At 48.4% G+C, this 20,973-nt stretch overlaps 1 protein-coding gene and 1 pseudogene across 8 annotated transcripts in view; both read left to right on the top strand.

Moving 5' to 3' along the window:
• Capzb (capping actin protein of muscle Z-line subunit beta) overlaps window positions 1-20,973 on the top strand; it is a 122,169-nt gene that overhangs the window by 57,054 nt on the left and 44,142 nt on the right. The gene's annotated exons all lie outside the window — the stretch shown is intronic.
• Window positions 11,400-12,744, top strand: LOC104855390 (annotated as a pseudogene).

Raw genomic sequence — 20,973 nt, 5'->3', positions numbered from 1 at the left:
GTTTTCTCCTTTTTTTTTTTTTTTTAACTTTTCCCCCGTGATCACAGTGTTCAATGCTCGGGCCATTTACACCAAGCTGTTTCCCCAGTCCTTTTTTTATTTTTTATTTCAAAACAAGAATTGCTAAGTCGCCGAGGTTGGACTCAAATTTTCAGTCCTCCTACCTGAGCTGCACAGGAATGTGTCACCATGCCTGGCTTGTTTTGTTTTCTACTTTTTAACCAAATTTGCAAAATTCTTCTATTCTGCCAAAGTCGTTCTGTGCTGAGTGTCCTGCTGTGGCTCTGAACTTCACATGCAGTTTTAGTTTCTTCCCCAGACTGTAACTTCAGAAAGCCCACACTGCGTGGAGCCTGTGTAAGAGCAGTTTCCGGGCCTTTGTTTCCCATCATCTGGGATCCATCAGTGCTTCCTCAGCGGCCGTTGCTAGGCCCTGTGCAGACACGGTCGTTTGCCCCTGCTCACCTGCCCAGAGCGGTGAGGGGACCCTAGTGGTTTTAAGAAAAGTTTCCAATTCTAAGATTGACAAGAATGCTGGGATTTGCCATTGTTCCCCAGGAGCGGGTTGGCCACACTTAGATGTCAGAGCCAGGGAACTGTAGGGGAATTTATCCGATCCACCAGTGGTCCGATTACCAAGCGGCATTAAAGAGAAATGTGTATGCTCGGCAGCCAGGCCGAAGCAGCATGATTTATCATGCCAGATCAGCTTTCTTTTTTCTTTCCAGCATCAGAGCTTTTACTGCTTGGGATTATGATGCATGCTCTGATTGGTGGGAAATGACCGTCCTTTGCAGATGGCCAAAACATCATTTCATTTCATATTAATCCTATTGTGCTAGAGTGAAGCTAGCCAAAATCTGTTAAGCCATTTCAAAAATACCCACACATCTGTGTGGGCTAAGAATCATGTGATGTGAAGATGCTCCCTTGGCTTCCTAGACTTTGACCTTCTATGGCCTTACTCTGCACATTGGCAACAAGGGTTGACCAGAGTGTATTTTGAGCTCCAAGCTGAGGAAGGAGTTTGTCTCTGCAGATTGGCACCTGGCAGGCCATCAGTCCATTGCCTTTTTAAGAGCAAACCAAAAATAGCAACAAATCTGTTTAGCCAGGCCAGAAAGTCAGTGCTTGTAAACGGTGGTCACTTCATTATTTTAGCTCCATTTCTTCCTTTTTTCTGTAGTCACCTGAAGTCATGGTTCTTGGGTCTCCCCGGATTTTACTCAAGCAAAGGGAAGACTTCTGCAGACCACCTTGGCTAGGCCTGTGGGTAGAAGGGCAACAGACATTCCAATGTTTTATCAAGGAGCTGATAACTTGATCGGTTTTTAGTTCAGCATATTCCTCTTTTTAGGAGCCAGAATGGCCCATAGAAGGGCCAGCTGGGCATTGGACTTTGCACTGCCAGCCTCAGCACTACCTGTCCCCGCTAGTGACCCTTCCAGCATGATGCTTGAAGGGAGCCTGAGGTGACAGATCAGAAGGCTGGAGTATGCAAGCACCTATAGGTGTTCGGGCCTCGAGAGCAGTGGAGTATACACCTGATGCATGTACATCCAAGAATTTGTGTCCATGAAGCAACCTGGGAGCCAGCTTACACTTTTGTGATCAATTCCTGAAATTAAGACTAATACTGAAGCTAATAGTTTATTAATGGTATTGATTAGCAGAGTAGCAGATAGATGCTAAGCACTGTTAATCAGTTTTTGGTCTCTTAAGAGTTAAATCAATAAAATCTGGAAATGATTTTTTCAGTGACAGCTGTGGACTGAAACAGAAATTCGGTTCTGTCCCCAGGTGAGGAAAGTGTGCTGGGCTTGGAGACCCAAGACACCACCCCTTCCTTGGTCTCTCAAGTCTTGAGGGCTGGGCAAGATCTTTTTTATCGGTTCAGTCACATCAGCCCACCTCCTACAGGTTAGTGCTGTGCTTAGCCCTGAGCTGAAGTGTACAGCCTTTATTTCTTGGTCCCCTTCCACAATACTTCCAGGGATACTTCTGGAAGAAGATAGGGCCTCCAGAACTTGAGCCCTGTAAGCCATGATCTTGGTTGGATTCTCTTGGACCACTGGTCACTCACCAGATAATTAGCTCCGGGGATGAGTACCAAGAGCACAGAACTGATCTGTTCTTTCTGAGGTGTTTAACATCTACTGTGTGCGCGATGTGTTCTTGGTACTGAGGGTGCAGTGGTGACAAAGATGAAAAACCTTGCTCAGGAGAGCTGACAGGAAGTGGGGGATTTCTGGTAGGAGGACTCGGCCTGAGTCCTTGGCCTGCCTGTGTCTTTGAACAGGATAAAAGGGCATATCTACCTGTTTCACTGCCATGCACAGGTAAGAGAGGCTCTGTAACGGCCATGCCCCCTCCCGGCATGTATCTGGTCACTCTTCTGACTGGTTGCTCAACCCTTTTAAGTGCCTCCTAATGATGTGCCCCTTGGAGCTTCTCAGGTTCTTACCCTGTACTTGGAGTATAGGAGAGAAAATTCCCATCTTTGGAGTTTTGAGGGGCAAATTCAAAGTGCCTGTCTCAAGGAAGAAATTTTATGTTTTACCTTTTTTAAGAATTGTGTCCCAGTTCAGAACATGGACACATCTTCATAGATAAGTAACATTTCCTCCACCAAAGTCTTGAGTCAGGCTGGTGCTCCGGGAGGGCAGGCGTTGTCTCCCTGGGGCTTCTCTGTACCTCTTGGTGTGCTCTAGATCCCTGCCTAGGAAGCAAGGCCTCTGCTGGATCCCCCATCCAGTGCCCAGGGATACTTCTGGAAAGATTTACATCAAGGTGGGAGAGCTTGGCTTCCAGTCTCCCATTCATCCTAGGGCTGCTAGGAAGTTTTCTCTGCTCAGCCTGATACTGTCTCTGGGATAGGGGCAGGAACAGAGCAAATGATCAGTGCTGTGCACCAACCCTGCACAGTCGGGGTGTCCTGGAGTTTCCAGACTTACTCTGAGCCTTTCTGCGGGTGACATTGTGCTACAGTTTCCCTTTTACAAGGGGAAGACATTCTAGCCAAAGGCCTCCGGCAGCATCTTAATGAATGCCATCCTTGGAAAGTTGTGGTGAGCCTTTTCATGCCAGCCTCCTACTCTAAGCAACTGCAGCTGTTGGGAGTAAAGTGGAGATGGAGAAAGCAAACCCCAGGCTTTGGTGCAGACCTGGCCCTCTGTTCTCTGCCAGCACTGCTTTCTGGCATTGGTGGCCCTTTGTAACCCCAGTCTGTTGTTAAAATGGGGACCCTGCCACCTAAAGATGTAGCCCCTGGCCTGTGTCAGGGTGGCAGCCAGCAACCCTCCCAACCAAGAAGAAATGGTTTGCTTAAATGGGCTTCCTGGGTGCGCTTAGCTGCCCTGCTGTCCCCCATAAATGTGGCCAGAAGTGGTAGGAATTCCACTGAGGCCTGTTATGTGCAGAACAGTAATCCCTTGTCATTCAATTTAGAGGAGACAAGTTGCCACCTATGACAGCGATCCAGACACATGCTTTGCATTGTGTGCATCTGGGGGAAAGGTACTTTTCAACAAAGCATTCTGCCCAAATATGAATAGTTTGTTACTTTTCTTTCAGTAAATAAGAATTGTAAGAACTTTGAATAATTACAAGTGATATTCATGATGTGTATTTGACAACTAACAGTTTAAAGAAATACAAACTTAATCTCTGTTGCACAGCAGGTAGTCATACGCTCATGGACCAAAGAATAAACTATAAACTAGTCCCAAAAGACGTGAGAGAAAACACTGATAACGCCTAATATTGAGAAAGGGGAGGCCTTTGTAAGCCTTGTAAACTAATTTTAAAATGATAGCTTTGACCACATGCAAATTTAACTTAAAACTTTTACATGAAATAAAAGGCAAAGAATGCATTGAAAAATAATTGTGCTTCTTGGCAAAGAACTTACCTCTCAGGAGCATCAGAACTCCTCACCTCAGGTTGTCATTCTCACCACGTGAACGGGCGAAGGAGCAGGGGCGTCAGAACCTTGTCCCGGACACCAGGAAGAGACTGGCTTGGCACCCAGCAGCCTGACATCAGGACTCTTACCCGCTCGTCGGGTGATAAGAAACAGGGATACGAACAGCTGGCCACTCAGAGAGGCAGTGCCCAGAGAAAGACACTCAGACATCCAACATACAGCTCCTTGCCGTCAGTAGTAATTAGAGAAGTTCAAAACGGAAGCAAAGTAGATGGCTGGAAAAGTTCCTTCAGATGACCCTTCTGATCAGTGGATGCTTTTTGTTCCTGCACTGCAGGTTCCTGACTTCCTAAGGAAATGGGTGGCTTCCCTGGGATTGAGTCTTTTGAGCAGTGAATGACTGGGAGAAAGCTGACACATTTTTCTACCAAAGATCCTTAGAAGTTCTGCAATCAGAGAGGCAAGAAAGAAAAGAATTTGCTTTCCTTTAACTCAGCATTTCCTCAGTTTATTTTCATGAAAAGCACTTTGGGAAACATTGGTTTCCTGGAAAGGTCTGTAACTTGCGTATCAGAGGAGCTGGATTCTAGACCATTTTGATTATGGCTGTAAGTGTGACGTTAGCCAAGTTTTTAAATTTTTCATGACACTTTGGTAAAAAGTAGTAGGAAAAAGCTTAGCTTAACTTGAACATTTTTTTTTTCCATTTCTTGCAAATAGAAAACTGCTTCAGAAACTTCTGTCCTTATCCCTTAGTTCTGGCTCCTTCAATAGCAAAGGAAAAGGCAGGTGGAAAGCAAGCAAGCATTGTGTACATTAAGATGACTTAGCACATCTTACTGGAAGCCAGGAAGCCTGGAGAGCAGCTTTGGGTCTGCCCCAACTTGTTTTGGGCTGGCAGGTGCTCCTCCGCCTCTGTCTCCTCTGTGAAGTGACAGCCTGATGGTGTCCCATCCACTCAGATTCTCTGTCTGAGAGTCAGGAGCTAGAAGAACATCCCCATAGGCATCTTTCTGTTGAAGTCACTACTTCCAAGCCCTTTTGCTGGCAGAAGAGGCATCGAATCCTCTCAGGTCTGTGCCTACTTGTACTCCTGCTTTGGTAAATACGTATAGGATGCAGGATAGGTGGGGGCTTCCAGCTGACTGGGACGGAGGCCTGGTGGGGCAGCGTCCAGCTCCGAGACCTGGGGCAGGTTGCTTCAACTCTCTTGGTAGCCCTCTGTCTTAAGGTAGCAGTAAAACTGAATTCATGGGACAGTTGTGATGTCCCGGAAATGCACTTCAAGTGCTAACAAGTGCCTAGCAGGGCTCAGTAAGCCCTGGCTTTTGCTTTTATTACTTCATTGGCTTTCTGGGCCCTATGGGCTTGCCCTGGGTTTCATCAGCCTGACACTGTGCCCTGATGCCCAGCAGTGTTTGGGCTCTGTCTTCACAGGCGAGCACAGTCCCAGCTATGGCTTCCATTGCAAGTTGTTTTAGAACTCAACATTTTGTTTAACCTGGAAGCAGGAAGAAGGCCTTCCACTGAGCCCTATCCCATGGTCATAAAAAGCATTCACTCTCATCTCTGAACTGTCAAGGTAAAGCTGTCCAAATAGGAAGCTACCCTCAGTCCCAGAGCACATAGAGATGAGGTCAGAGAGGGGCTGTGACCCACTGGTTTTCACTGTGCAGAGACCAGGGAGCTCTCGCACCGTGTGTCCTAGTCTCCGCACCTGGTGGGCTGCTGGGAGTTTCCTGGTAGGCCTGGGTATTTTCCACTGCTCGGCACTTTTCTCCCTTCTTCAGTTCCCTGACTGGGCTTTCTTCTGCCATTGCTATGTCTTTGGATTGTCTGTGGAGTGGGAGGAGGGAAGGGATGAGAGCTACACAAAGTGAGTAGTGGATGATTGACAGGGAGGAGACGGATTGATCCCCGTGTCTAAGGACAAGCCGGCTGACTCTGAAGCGTCACAGATCATTAGACCTCCTCGCCTACACTCTAGCCATCTGGGGTACCAGGCTGGCTGTGAAATCCAGATCTTCAGGATCCCTTCTGCTCTCCACAGTATCCCACATCTTGCTTCTAGCCTTCTGCAGTTACCTTCCTCCACCTTTCTAGAACCACTGATCTTTTCCCCCCTACTTCTTTTAAATATCTTTTCTCTGTCTTGAACCCACATCTCTGATCTTCCCCGTCCCTCACATTGCCAGTGTATTCGTTCCCCAAGTCCAAACTTCCATGGATCTTTCGCAGTTGCTTATTGATCCTCTGTTCATGGCCATTTTCCCTCTCTAGACCTATCCTGAGTCTGCTCAGATGCAGGCCACTGGAGCGGCACACCTCATGGCTATTCATGACCCCTGATGGAGAAGACACCTATACATACCACTAGCTAAGGAGTAGGCAAGGCTCATAGCAAAGTGCTGGTTTTGCACACTTTTTTTTTTTTTTTAAAGCAGGGTTCCACTGTATAGTTCAGGCTGGCTTTGAACTTACTATGTAGGCCAGGCTGGCCTCAAACCTGTGGCAGTCTTCCTGCCTTAGCCTCCTAAGTGCAGGATTTACAGGTGTGTGCCACTACTCCAGGCTATTGCATAATTCTTGGAAACAGATTGGTTATCTAATGGAACCCCACCATCACTACCCCTTTATTTGTCAGCCACATTTAGCCTAATTTAACATACTGAGGATTCTGTCAAATTCTTGGTTAGCTGTAGCTAGACTGCTAGCCTGAGTTGGTTATCTAAGGTGTTCACTTAGGAGCACTGGGGTGTCAGATGATTGGGTTCCTCCAAATTGAAAGGCCCACTCAAGCTCAGTTCTCATGGTGTCTTATCTGTATGACCTATGAGCCGCGGTTTGACCTCAAGAATTGGAGGTCATGGATATAAGTTGCTAGGTAGTACTTGACTTATAGTCGCTGTCTGCGTGGATTCTGCAGTTGCATCAGACTTGCACAAGTGGCCCACTGGACTCCTGGTTTTTACTACATGACTGTGGTGTGTCAAGTACTGCTCTAGATCATTTACGTGTTTCACTTATTTAAGCCACACACCACAAGTTTAGCCTTCATTTCATAGGTGAGGAAACAAGTTTCGTAGTTGGTCACAGTGTCATAGCTAATTGCTTAGGAGTAGAGTCAGGATCATTCCCAGCAGGTGTCAGTCTGAAGCCTGTCTGTGCCCACAGCCAATCTAGGAATAGCTTTCTCCTTGTCACCGCAGATCACCAGCAGGTGAATGACTCTGAATGCAGATATCTTCATGGTGGTTGGCACCAGCAAGAAGTTACTCGGTCTTTGTAGAGTGTAGTTTTCCCATTTCCACATTGCAGGGGTGTCCTGTTCTGGGCTTCCATTGTTAAGGGTGAAATGCTGTTGGACACGGAAGCAGCCGTGGTAATGACACTGACCCCAAAGTCCGGTGCCACCACCAAGCAGCAGCACTGTGGTGGCGGGGGGCTCCCTTACACCCAGAGGCTAAGTGTTGCTTACAGAAAGGTCTTTCAGAGCTTCAGAAAGGGTGCAGGATCGAGGCTGAAGAATGGTTCCACCCTCCTCCTTTTGGGTCATTGGCCCCCATCAGGCTAGACATTTTATGCACTAATGAGGCGGTTTGCAGTCATCCCCTTGCCACATCTGTGGCTGCCTTCCTGGGCCTGCTGAGCTCACAATTAAGGCTCATTAGCGACCCTGTCAGTCATAACACTCGCAGAGCCTGCCTGCCAGAGGCTTCACGAAGGGCTGAGCGGGTGCCACCTTGGCAGCGGCTGTCTACCCCTGAGCCCCCCTAAAATCAGTCTCTGCAAATGACCGCCGAGCGAATTCTGGATGCTTTGTGTGCTAGAGAAGAGATAAGATTGTCAGGCTCCAGACTGCCAGGTCCTGGTGGGCCCATTACCTTTTATGTAATTGAAACCTTCAAGCTAAGACCAGAATTGAAGTTACAGATGGCGGTGGTGGGAGTTTTGTCAGATGGAGGCTTTGAGTAAGTATATGACAGCAGGCCACTCCGAGGAGAGGTCCTGAGCCAAAATACAGAAGAGATTTAATTATCGTTAATCTCCCTCTCCCACTTTCTGATTGCATTGGGGCACTTAATTACTGTTGACTGGAAGCTAAAATAACACTAGTGCTCCAGAACAAAACCCTTCAGGAGACTTGCCCCAGGCTGGAAATGATTATCCTTCAAACAAGTAGTTTTTTCCTCTCTGTGTGTGTTGAGTGTAAGTTGGAAGAGAGACAGACGTGTAGCAGGCATTTTAAATTGGCTTATGCTTTACCTGCTTTTTTATATCTACCTTACTGACCTTCCCACTTCAAAATGTGCATGTTGGGGGCAGCTGCATCTCCGAGTTGAATCACTCAAAGAGGTTGGCTTAAAACACTTTCTATTAATTTTGTATTCTTAGCACCTAAGCCCCTGTGGAAGGCAGTCATAAATGTTTATCTATAGCCCAAGATCCTAACACAGTGCTTGGCCGTGTGTGGACCTTAAATGAATGAGTTGACGAATCAGTAAACACACTGGCCCACACTCTGGGAGGAGAGGACTTTGTATTAGGTTTTCCAAGCTGAGTAATCTGAGACTGGGGGATGAAGAGACACACATGCCTGCTGGTGCTGAGCAGTAACTTGGAAGACATCAGCCTTCGCAGGTGGCAATTCATGGAAAGGCAGTAAATCGTGAGTTGGCCAGGTCTGGGTACAGCCTAAATACCTAGGTGACCCTGAATAAGCACCCTCAGCCCTAGGCTATTTCCTCACCTGTGCAGTGGGAGAACTATAAACTTACTTGTTCTCGAGGGGGACAGCTACAGGAAGCCGTGCGGGAAGAGTTTGGTCAGTTGCTTTGTGTAGAGTGCTGCTCCCTGTGGTGACGATGAGACAGGAGGTGACAGTGAACTTGCCTTATGAATTACTGTAATCTGAGGTGAGTGGAGGAAAAAGGTAGCAACAGGGGCAGCTTGGACCCCTTGCCTTTCCCAGTCCGGTCAGTTGGCCTTTCAGGGGGTTGTGTGCACCCCTCATCAGACAGGGACTGCATTTTTCTGGCTAGAAGAGTGGGTTTCTGCTTCTCCATCAGGCCTTCTGAGGTGAGCCTTCTTCCAGCCAGGAGTGGAGCAGCGAATGTGCTCTGCCCTCACCATGGCAAGGACCTTGGCTGCTGTTACCCCAGTACTTCTTGGGTCTTGACACTGGGGGTGTTAAGTAAGGCATGTGCTTTGAGAGAGTTGCTGCCAAGAGTAAGTTGCTGCCAGGAGAAAGGTAGACAGGCGTGGAGGTTATGTGCCCAAAGTGGTCACCCATTCCCTTCCAGCCTTTGGGTGAGTTTGTTCCGACCCTCACTTCCGAGTGACTCAGTGAACATTTTACTGCTGCCCCCCTTCCCCAGCTGACTAGAGTCGTAGGTCAATTTCTCATCTGCCCCAGGCAAGTCTGCAACCAGAGTAAAGTCTCAGAAGTGTGCTTCTGATCCTGCCTGTCCCACTGAGACCCGAAACTGTCATGTTGTGAGGATCAGATCCAGAGAAGGCGCCCCACAGCCTGTGCCCAGTGTGGTTGGACCTTTGTATTGACTCCTTTCCCAGGACACATCTCCACACTAGCCCCTCATCTTCCACATCCCTCTTGGGCCCCAAATCACCCTCTTGTCTCTCCCCCCCAACTGTGGCACTCACCTGTACTGCGTGTTGGAACCCATTGATTGCATACTAAGCTTGCTGACGGCAGGGGTTGAGTGTGTCTGTCCCCCTTTGTATCCCCAGTGTCACACACACATGGATGGTCAGCATGCCCCTGCTGAAGTCCCTGCTGAGTGCTAAACCCTGTCTGGACTGAAGCACCAGGGTTGGAATGCCTGGTAAAGAGCTCATACTCGTGGAGAGAAACACACACAGCTAGGTATATACCAGAATTCTGGTGGGGAAAAACTCAGAGTCTTGTAAGCATTAGGCCTTGATTGAACCTCATGCATCCCTGGCCAGCAACAGGTAGTGGTCACTCACTCCTGCTGAGATCAGCTCTTTGCTCCTACTCAAGACTTCTCAGGGACAGACACTGGCTGTCTGTAGTTTTAAGATCATAGCTAAATGGGAACTTGTGAGCCCTTTGCCCAGTGCCTGCCCCTGGGAAAGCCCACACCAGTCCCCGCAGGAAGTGCAGCTCTGGAGGCTTGTTGAGACCAGGTGCTCTCTCACTGTGCAGCCCTCCCCCATTGTCTTTGATGTCGCAGGACCAAGACCTTCCTGGCTGGCCTGCAGGTGCTTTCTCAGGGCCTGTGGTCATCTTCCCAGCTCTGCATGGGCTGCTCCAGAGGAAACTAAATACCTGACTGACACTCTTTCCTGAACCTCCTAGGTTTGGACCAAGAAGGGTAGAGAGACCGGACCTTGCTCCTAATGTTGTTGTCCTTATAATTTAAGATTTGGTAACTCATAACTGTGTGGGGTATATCCTCAGAAATAAATGACCGATTTAAAGAAGACACACCCCCAAATTGCATTAAACTTTGTGACATCCCAGAAAGAAAAGGATCAGAAGGGAATCAGCCACTTGGAGAAAACCACTTCTACTTCTTCCAGCTGGGAGTCAAATAAAAGGTGTCCCCCTGTGTGGACTAGGAGGATGATATACCTTTCTTGTGCCACTGCAGATCACCTGTCCACATACAAGATATTTACATACTTTAGGAAATAATTTTGGAGATTCTCTGTGGTACATACATGCAAACAGAAAGATGAGCACCTAGATCCGTGGGGTTGGTTAGTTTTCCCCTAGGTTCTGTATCTGCCTTAAAACGCCAGGAGAGCTTTCCTGTGTGCCATAGAAGTGCCTAAGGGTGCATCCAGCCCAGGGGTCCCCTTATGCTGCTTTTACAGAACTCTGTTATTGTTGCAGTTCTGGGGATTGAACCTTTGGCCTCAAGCATGCTAAGCAAGGGCTGTACCACCAAGGCGTAGCCTTTGGGGCTGCTGAAAAGGTGGCGAGTAGAGATCCAGGCTTCCTTCCTGGCAGGAGTGTCTTAACAGAATCCAACTTGTGACTACTCTGCTGGTTTCCACATTCTTTCCGTTCTGAAGATCTGCCGATGCTCTGCAGGCTTTGCAAATTTTTCCCCAATTAAAGGGCTTCTCAGCTGTGTGCACAGCTCTTCTGCCTCTAGTCTCTGCCCTTCTGTGTTTTTGTTTAAAATTCCTTCTTTCCAAAATGTTTGCCACTCAGCAAGTCTCCTCAAAAGAGCCCCTACTTTTGTTTGGAGCAGTTTGCCCCACCTCTACGTCTTGGTTTTTATTCTGCTTATGTACAGGAAATTTAAGTTCTGGAATCATTTGTAAACATACTCTTTGAGTTTTTTTATCCTCCTCCTTCTTTTAATTTGACCGCACATTGGAAAGTGGCAAGGAATGCTCCCAGCGTCCCTGCGGTAGTACCTGACATTTGAAGGCCCTGTAGGTGGACAGGGATCCAGAGTGCCATGCTGTCCTCTCGGCAAAATGAGCAGAAGTTGGCTCTCCTGTACTCTGCTTCATGGGCAGCTGTGCTGTAAGCGGAGAGTGCGTGAGGAAAGAATCTTAGGGAGTCTGTGTTCATGGACCAGAGAAAAAAGCCTTTGGACGTCACGGCATCCTCGTTAGTACATCTTCAGAAGAATTCAAGCAAGGAAAACGTCTAAAAGATTCTGGAGTTTGGGGAAAACCAAAGACATCTAAACTAATAAGAAACAAAATATCTGGAGCAAGCAGAATGCAGGAATTTCAAATCAAGCTGAGAAGGGTGCGGAGCAGAAGACTTGAGACAAAGCAAGATGAAGGAGTGGAGGGTGTGTACCTCGTAGACTTCACCCAGAAGATCATAGACAACCACAGAGAAATGGAGGCGCTGGGCGCCAGTAGAGAGCCCTGGAAGGTGGACAGCAGGGACGAGGATGACGATGTTCCTTACAGAGATGTGCCCCCTCCCCAGAACCCCCGGGTGGATTATGTGGACTCTGGGGCGATCCCAGTGCTGCATGAGAAAGGATTTGCTAGACCTGCTGGAGATGGACAAGAACCTTCAGGGGAGACTTTTCGTGAGTCCTGCTAATGAGAAGATGCTGCTGTCAGAGGACATGAAGGAGCTTCAGCGCCAGCAGTGGGAGGAGGAAGAGCACCAACCCCACCCAGAGCAGCAGAGTAGAGATCATCACCCAGGAGAGGAGGGACACCTGGCCTGGGGTGCTACACATCCGGGAGTGGGACCGAGGGAAAGAGTTTTCCTTTGGACACTGGCCCAAGAAGCAGTCAGCTCTCCAGGCTGAGTGAGATCCCGAGTTTGCCCAGCCTTCGGATTTCTTCGTGAGTCAGAGTGGGGCCTTTGAGCGGCCAGCCATGGAGCAGACCTGGAGTGGCCCCAAGCAGCCCTGGGCAGCAGGCGGGCCAGGGCCAGGGCCAGGTGCCCCTCTGCACACTGCCGCACACTCATGGACCCGAGGCCCCCCACAGGCCCTCGCAGTCACTTTTGCAACTCTGGAAGACACGATCTCGCACTGTACACAAGTGACGTGACTCTGGCTGATCTCTGACTCTGGACAGTGGGCCTCAGGCTGAGCCGGGCCTCCACCCTCTCACCCCTGCTCAGAGCCACAGTAGGTCCTCAGCCACCTCCTTGTAGGTGCGGAGCGGCCTCCCTGCTCCCCTCCATGCCCCATTTCCCTTGTGTGGACTTGACCATGAGTGCTTGGGGCCAGGCATGTCTGCTATAAAGCTTGATGCTCCAGCAAAAAAAAAGGAATCTGAACTGGAAAGATCAGGATAAGGAATAAGAGGCTATACCTGACACCCGAAGTTACAGGAGGAAAGGCTTATTTAGTGTATAGTTTGTAGAGATTTCAGTCTGTCGTTGGCTGGTACATGGCAAAGGAGAAACAGTTCATGGTGGCAGAAAGCTAGCAGTGCAGTGAGAGACCTTAACAGCATCTTTTGGCCCATTTTATCTTATCCAGGCTACTTAGGGTGAGTAGCACTCACACCCTTAATCCTAGGGCCCTTGAGTTTAGCATTGCACTATGAATCAGTTCCAGGGCCACATAAACTAGATCCAGCTACCTCCATAAAAGCCCCACCTATGACCTCATGAGGCTTGGGGTGGGGGGCATCCAGACACAGCAGTAACAGAGGCTACACTGTCCAGAGGTGAAGAAGATACGTGGTTCTTGTCACTTGGAGCCAGTTGGCTTCCCCACCCACCTCACCTGAAATGCACAGATCCCTGCTCCTGGCCTTGGTCTCATAAAATTTTCTAATACAAGGTCATTCTAGTTCCTTCAGGAACTTTTTGGAAACCCATTGCTGTTGGAAAACCAGAGGACAGTGTTTGGAGAGCTTCTATTGAGGAGGGCCTGATGAATATTGCTTTCAGTAAGACTCTGCCTTGTGGTTGATGACAGGGAAAGGGAAGCCACCTGGCACTGGCTGGTTAGGGAACTTTGATACCCGGGGCTTCCGTGCTTGTATTACGGCTGAGGGCAGTGAGGCCACTCACAGATGCGAGACATGAGTGCAATAAAGAGAGAGCCTCCACTTCCCTAAGGACCAGAGGCAAAAGCGCCTCCTTTCTGAGAGCTGTTAGCCAGACGTCACTCAGGCACTGGCCTGAGTGGCCCGAGTGTGGAGTGCCTGACCACCCCGTGGACAGTCTTTTGTACATAGGTTTAAAGTTCTTGAGAAGTAACGTGGCACGCTCAGTCTGTGTTCTTTGACATTTGAACTAGGACAAGAATGTGCTAGGGAGCCCTGAAAGCCTGGATGTCCGGAAGTAGTTTGGAGTTGGGCCGTCTGGAAGGGGCCCAAGGTTCCAGATCCCCCATCTCAGTCCTTTGAAAGGTGATACGCCAGCTACCAGTGGCGGGGTGTCAGCTACATGAGTAGGTTTTTATCTGAAATCAGTGAAGACCTGTGCCACTGGGACGTGGCAGTGGGTGGGGAGGAGATCTGTCCTGGAGAAGAGGAGAAATCTGGATTCTGTACCAAACATAGACATTTTCCTAAGAGTGTTGTTGTTGTTGTTGTTGTTGTTTGGTACCAGGGATCGAACTCAGGACCTTGTGCTTGGGAGGCAGGTGCACTGCAACTAAGCTAAATCCACAGCCCCCAAAAGTTTTTCATGAAGTTTAGAGGGGAAATTTACAATGTCCCAAGATTTTCTCTTCATCCCCATAGTGTGAAAATTCACTCGTGCTGCCTGTGTCTGTGTCCCACCACTGTGAGCCAAGGGCAGGGCCAGGCCTTGGTCTTTTTTGTACCTCAGAGTGCCTTGTTCATTAAAGCTGTTATTTTAGGAAAAGTGTCACAGACTTTTGATAAACTCTTAAGCTGTGTCTGGGTGATCATACAGATACCAAGGAAACTGACTGAACCTTGACCATGAAACTTTGTAGAATCCTGAAGCTGGAAAGCACTTCCTAGGCTAGTGTAGTTTTTTTTTCAAACACAGTTCTAGAACTTGAGTAAACCAGGGACAGAGATGCCCAAGTGGTCACCTAATCAAGCCTTGCCTTGAGTCACCTGTGCTGCACTAATTTCTTTCCATGCAGGAGGACCCTTGATTGTAAGGGTAGCCAGATAGCTAAAACCGATGATGAAGAGGAAGATGGTGCTGCTCTGGCCACTTCCACTGACTCCAACCTGGCTCACATGATCCACTCTCACCTGCATTTGTCTTGAACTTAGAGCACCCTGGATGTAGTGTGCTATCTTGGACCCATGCTGCCCTCTGTCCAGAGTAGCTTCTGCCTTGATTACCTTTTCTCTTTTTTTAAGCAGCAGCTCCATGGACCTCACGCCTTTACAGTGTGCTGTCCAGTGGATTTTCACATCTCTGCAGACTTGTGCGGCTGTCAGCGTTCGGTATCCCGTGCTGCCTCTCTTGCACGATGGTCACCCCTTCCAGGCTTCAGTGACATGAGCTGCCCTGTAGCCTCTGCTGCCACACTCCTGCTTCACTTTTGGAATTCAGCTTGGGTGTGAGCTCCTGCAAGACATCTCCAGTCCCCCAGTTCCTTCCCACCTCTAAAGCAGCTCACCAAGCTGTTCCCTCTTCACCTCCCTTGAACCCAGGATGTTCTCTCTTCAGAGCTTGCATGACATGTTGATCCTCATTTGTGCTCCTCTTTACTCTTAAACCTTGAGTTCCTCGAGAGTGGGGACCCTGTCTGTGTCCTTAATCCCTAATAAATATAGGTGAATTTTATCTGGAACCACAAATTTTTTTACTTCCTAATGAGCCAAAGTGAAGAAACAGAAGCCCTTTATGCTAGGAGACCCAGCCAGCAGGAGAACACATCAGTTGCTCCTGAGTGGAGCTGATCGTATCCACAGTGGGAAGAAGTACAGGTTTTTATTTGTCCATGTGTGGTCATTTCAATGGATGACTCAGTATAATTACAAGACCCAGTGAGACACTTCTAGCGGAAGGAATCCAATGTGAAATGTTGCAGCCAGCAGGATGCTTTATGCTCTGGTAGAAGGGGGAAAGGCGCGCTGACTTGTTCCAAGTGTACCTCAGCACCAGCCTCCTATGCCTTGCCAGCCCCATGCAGACACAGACACACAAGCGATTCTGCTCTGAAGGCGAACTGCCGGGGCTACTATAAGCCTGTGTTCTTGAGAGGCTTGGTAGAGTACGTGATAGAAGGAACCAGGATTCTGGCATCTGGCTCAGTGGCTCTGGGCTCATGATCCCCTGCTGCTGCTTTGTCCCAGGCGTGATTGGCAGGGTCCCTGCAGGAAGGACATGGCTGTAGTCCGCATCGACTCTTCTTCTCCCTTGTACTTGGAGTCTGGGCAAATCCTCCTGGACTGCAACATGTCTTGTGAGGTTTCAGAATCGAAAGAACCACCTGCCTTACCACTGTCCATGTTGGCCTGGTTCTGTGATTCGCTGATGTCACATTCCAGCCGGTGTCCTGTTAACGCTGAACAGACCTCACCGATTTCTGGGCTTCATCTCTAGAATTAATACGTGAGTGACTATCGTGTGTGTCTGTCCCCAGAGCCAACCCAAATGAGAGGAACAGGCCCTGTCTAAGGCATTGCCTTCTTTTTTGCTTTGTTTTGGAAAGGTGGGGCAGGGTAAGGTAGTGTACTGGGGATTGAATCCAGGGCCATTGTGCTAGTGCTAAATCACCAGTGTCATTTTTTTGTTCTTTTGAGACAAGATCTGCTAAAGTGTCCAGACTGGGCTTGAATTTGTCATCCTTCCATCTTAGATTCCAAGAGCACTGGAAGTACCAGCCTGTGCCCCCAGGCCCTTGGCATTGCCCTGTCTGCTTGCCCTCTTCAAAGATGTCCCTGCTAGAGTTTATTGTATGTATTTCTGTGGTAGCCTACCCATAGCCCATTCATTGGTTTCATCCAAACTTGAGGTTTAGGGGTGAACACTTGACATACACATGTTTATAAGGCCAGGTCTTGCCTTTGGTACCCAAAAGTGAGGAAACAGACTGGTTTCCACAGTCTGCCCAGCAAGGAGGCCTCACTGCTTCGTCTCAGGAGGTTTTACAAGAGGTCTGGTTCACACTGACCTCATTGTGCCGAATCCTAGTCTTACCAGATGCTCTCTGCCACCATTCAGTTGGTGACTCTGAGCTGAAATGCTTTTGTCCTCCGGTGACTTGCCAAGCAAGAGGCTAGGGACTCTGGCCTTGGGTGGAGTCTCTGGATTTTGGCTTTGCCGCCTCCTAACTGTGAATTTAGCCAAGTTACTTAACCTCTCTGTGCCTTGTTTGCCTCATCTGCAAATAATAACTTGGGACCTGAGATTTCCACCTCGTCCTGCAGGGCTGTTGTGACGACGACATGAGAACGTGTGTGACATGCCTACACACCTGGGACACTGCGAATCTCCGCTGCCGTTCTAGTCATGACTTCCGCAATGCCAAACACGGAGGGTAGAGTTCCTCCATGGTAACATTGCCCTGTCTCTGGCAGAAGATTGCCTTATACGTGAGCTGACTTTGTGTATTTTTGCCTGGTCCTTTTCCCAAGAAGTTGTGAGGCAACTCAAGAAGTGTGCAGCACACAGGATGGCACTGGAACAGAGTTGACCGAGAAGGCAGGACCGTGGAGTGCCAGGAGGAGCATTGCAGCTCCTTGTGCGTACTGGCCTCCCCCCACCAGGCACTCTTAACACCCCTGTAAGAACATTCTTAGGCCTGGTTCTAGGAGGAGCATGCTGAGGTGTGAGGTGCTAGTCCACACCCTGTGAGTGTAAGAGCTTAAGTCTCTCTGTCCAACTTTGAAGGTTGCATGATGATTAAATGCCGTGCAGGGGTCAATGGTTGGCCTCCCTCCCATAATCCTGTCTCCTGGAGAGGCTCCTGTAAGGCAGATGTGGGCTTCCAGAGATCAAAACTCAACTAGTGCCTGTAATTCTAGTGCTCTGAGAAGCTGAGGCAGGAAGATCTCAAGTTTGAGCCCATGCCAGACAATTTAGCTGGGGAAATAGCTCATTGTGAAGGCCCTGGGTTCATTCAATCCCCCGTACCACATATACACACTTGTGCTCACACGCGTGTGCATGCGCACACACTGGAATGCAACACAAATGGTCCTAGTCTTACACAGCTCAGCACCACTTGCCATACTCAGGAAGCATTGTACCAGGCACGAGGTGGTCTAGCCGCTGCATCTTACCCTGAGGAGAGACCCCAGCATCACAAGCCAGTATGGCCAACCGGGAAGACCTTTTACATGGGAGGCTTCGGGAAGATGTGTGCCAGAGGCAGGGTGGCCATTCAGTCCTGGCAGGATCACCTAGGGCGCATGGAATAGAGTGGGGGAAGGCAGGCCATTCCAGGTGGGGAGGACACCAGATGGTCTGGACAGACTGTATGAATGGTTGAGGTGCCAGCCAAATTGTGGGAGCCTCTCTGCCTGCTGTAGGAAGCCATCATCAGTCCTTGGCACCAAGTCCAAGGTGACTTCTATCCTGGGAGTTCTCTACCTCTTTGGGGACTTGAAAATGCTTGTTTATTGTTCTCTGTCCTCAGATACTTGTCCTTAATCAGAGGGTGCAGGCACACCAGCTACCTGGGAGGTTGAGGGGCCAGCCTAGCAAGACCTTGTCTCAAAATAAGGGCTGAGGGGGTAGCTCAGTGAGAGAGCACCATTGGGCTTAACTCCCAGTACTGCCAAAGAAACAAAACAGGCATTTAGGCCCTGGCTTCTCTCAGTACGCAGGCAGGTGATGAGATCTGGTCCTGGCCAGGAAATAGTTAATTTAATCAGGCTGCAAGTGCGGATGGTTCATCCCCTTCAGGAAGCTTAGGGTTACATGTGGACAACAGGAGCCTTGTGTGTGCCTGTGGGTAACTCAAAAATAGTGATTTTAATTTCTCCTTTCAAATTGTGTTCTCTTTGTTCTGCCCCTTCTTGACCCTTCCTTTAGAAAGCTGTTCTGACCTCTTACTCTCAGCTAAGATGAGGCTTTTGAGTCTTGAGTATAAATGACTGAAACTAAGCCCTGGAGTTTTTGCCTTTGTTTATTAATTTATCTCAGGGATGGTTTGGGGCACCTGCAGAAGAAAAGAAACCAGGAGAGGGGACTTGGTGTTTCTTGAGAATGCTCTTTGCTGTTAATGGTATGTGTAAAACTCATTTCTAAGTAGAAGAAGACATTTGTTGCCCAAAAATGATTTCCCCACACTGGCCAGCTTTGTCTGCACCTGGGCCCTCACTCACCGGGAGCCTGACCTGTAGCTGTGCCTGCGGGAACCAGACCACCCTGCCTGACTCACTCTTGTGGCCATGCTTCCCAGGTGGGGAGGTTGCTTCTTAAGGTCCGTGTGTACACTCAGCAGTGTTCTAATAATGGTACATCTTCAGGTTACAGTCTTCAAATAAGGAGTCCAGCTTGTACTTATGTTTAAAAAGTACAGTGCTATACCAGCTCCCCATTATGAATATAATCAGTATTACTGCAAACTTATACTAATAAAAATGTAAAAGTTTTGAAAATGGATACAGTACTGAGAGGCAGGTGATTGCTTAAGGAGAAGAGAAGCTAGGTCTGAAGGATCCGGGGACAGCACCCTTCCTGTTCGGTGCTGGCGTAAGCCCTCGGGACCAGTATGGACACACAAGCTGTACTGGGCTCCCTCTGCTCTGACATTGGGCGGGTGCTGTAGGGTCTGGTGGCTGCTCTTCTCTGCCTGTGTTCATGTTCCTTTTTTAGTTAACCAGCTAAAAATGTGAATGTGTTGCCTATTAAGAATAAATTACAGGGGAAGAGTAAAAAGGGAAAAGAAAAAAATGTGAGAGAATGAAAAGATGAAAATAAAGTGTTTGTAGATGGGGAGGGGAGGAGGGGGTGAAGGGAGGGCAGAGGTAAGGGGAAAAAAATGAGAATCAAGATTTGTCATGTAGAGGTACAAGATCCCAACGATGAATGTAACTGTACTGTATCCCTAAAATGTACCAATAAACTCAATTAAAGCTGGGGAAAAAAAAAAGAATAAATTACAACTTTTAAAGGCAGCAAGCTAGGGGTTCCCTCATACGTGGAGCAGCCCACAGGTCTGCCTCTGTTCTCACGCTTAGCTCAGAGGCCTTGTGCTAGTTTCCCCCTCCACTTGGGGGGCTCCTTTGCTCCCCAGCAGTGCCACTCATCCCATGCCACCTCCTGGACCACTGATTTTTCCCCTCCGTGGTCCTTGGTCTTCAGTTTGTTTCACTCCTTGCCTCACTAGGACTTCTAGGCATGGGATTCCCTCTGTCTGATTCCTTTCTGTGGCTGAACCGTGGCAATCACAGTGGCTGCATGGTTCCCCTTTGTGACAGAATCTTGGCCACTTGCATAGTTCCTGCTGCATGCTCTCAGTATTTCGTGAATGGAATGAATTTCTCTTTGGTGCAGGTATTATGACCCTGGTGCCTGGATTTAGAAGGGGCACCATTGGTCAGAAGAGCAGACCAGGATTAAACCTGTGTTTGATTTCACACTCTGTTATGTTTCCAACATTGGCATATGCGCTGCTAGGAACGCTGTGTTTACTTTTTTTTATTTTACAAAAGGGTAAGTTTGGGGCCTTGTACAAAATAGAGGGAACAGATTATAAACAGAGCCCTCTGCTGGCTGCCAGGTGCTCTGGCTCGCTGCAGAGAGTTGTTCAATGGCAAGAGTGGGGCCAGGCGGGACTCTTGGAAGCGGTGACTTCACCAACGTTACTCATCTGAGCGTGTGCCTGAGTGAGCAGGATCTGTTTTCGATTCTTATCTCTCTGGTGGCAGGCTCTCATCCAAGAGGCAGATCAAAAGATGGAATGTGTTCATTTGGCCTTTTTAAACCAACGTCCAAGGGTGCATTTCTTAAGAGACAAGGGCGCTGTGGATTAGATTATCCATGCACTTGAACGGGTCTGGCTCTTGGGTTTTTGTGAGGGGTTCATCTCAGATTTCTTTTCCTGGTTAAACCATTTTTTTCAACATTAATAACTAATGGAGAAGAGGAAGAAGCAAACTGGAACCATATGGCAGCACAAACACAAACCGTACTTGTGCCGGAAACTTCTGATTTGTATCTCCCTTCATGTGATCAGCTGTTGGGTTAGATTGTAGACAGGAATTCAGTTTAGGCAAAAGCAAGGATTTGACTTTTTTTTTTACCTCAGATATACTGTATCTCTCGTGTCCTCCTTTAGACTTTGGCTAGTAGCTATGTGAGTCCAAGCAGCGCATTCCTTTGAAGCCCTGTTTCTTCCTTTTTAAAAATGGGGATTACAAAGCAAGTTATTCTTTTTCTGTATCTTTTTTCTTTTGTAAACTTTTTTGTTTTGTTTTAAAATGGCTTTATAAAAGGGCTTTTATACCCCCCCCAAATGGGGACCTGCAGGTAGAGCTTTCCTGAGGAGTGAAAGAGGCAGTGCAGGCAGACTTGGTAGCAAATGACCTGGCATCTTTGTCTTTGCTGTTATTATTGGAGATGGAGTCTTGGATGTTGCCCATCCTGGTCTCAAACCCATAGGTTCCGGCTGTCCCCTGTTTAGCCACTGCATCTGGCAAAGTGCAATTTTTTTTTTTTTTTTTTT

Source organism: Fukomys damarensis, unplaced genomic scaffold (assembly GCF_012274545.1).
Source record: "Fukomys damarensis isolate Sample0158 unplaced genomic scaffold, DMR_v1.0_HiC HiC_scaffold_23, whole genome shotgun sequence".
Lineage (NCBI taxonomy): Eukaryota > Metazoa > Chordata > Mammalia > Rodentia > Bathyergidae > Fukomys > Fukomys damarensis.
The sequence above is the reverse complement of the archived record's forward strand: the minus strand, read 5'-3'. Positions and strand labels throughout refer to the sequence as shown.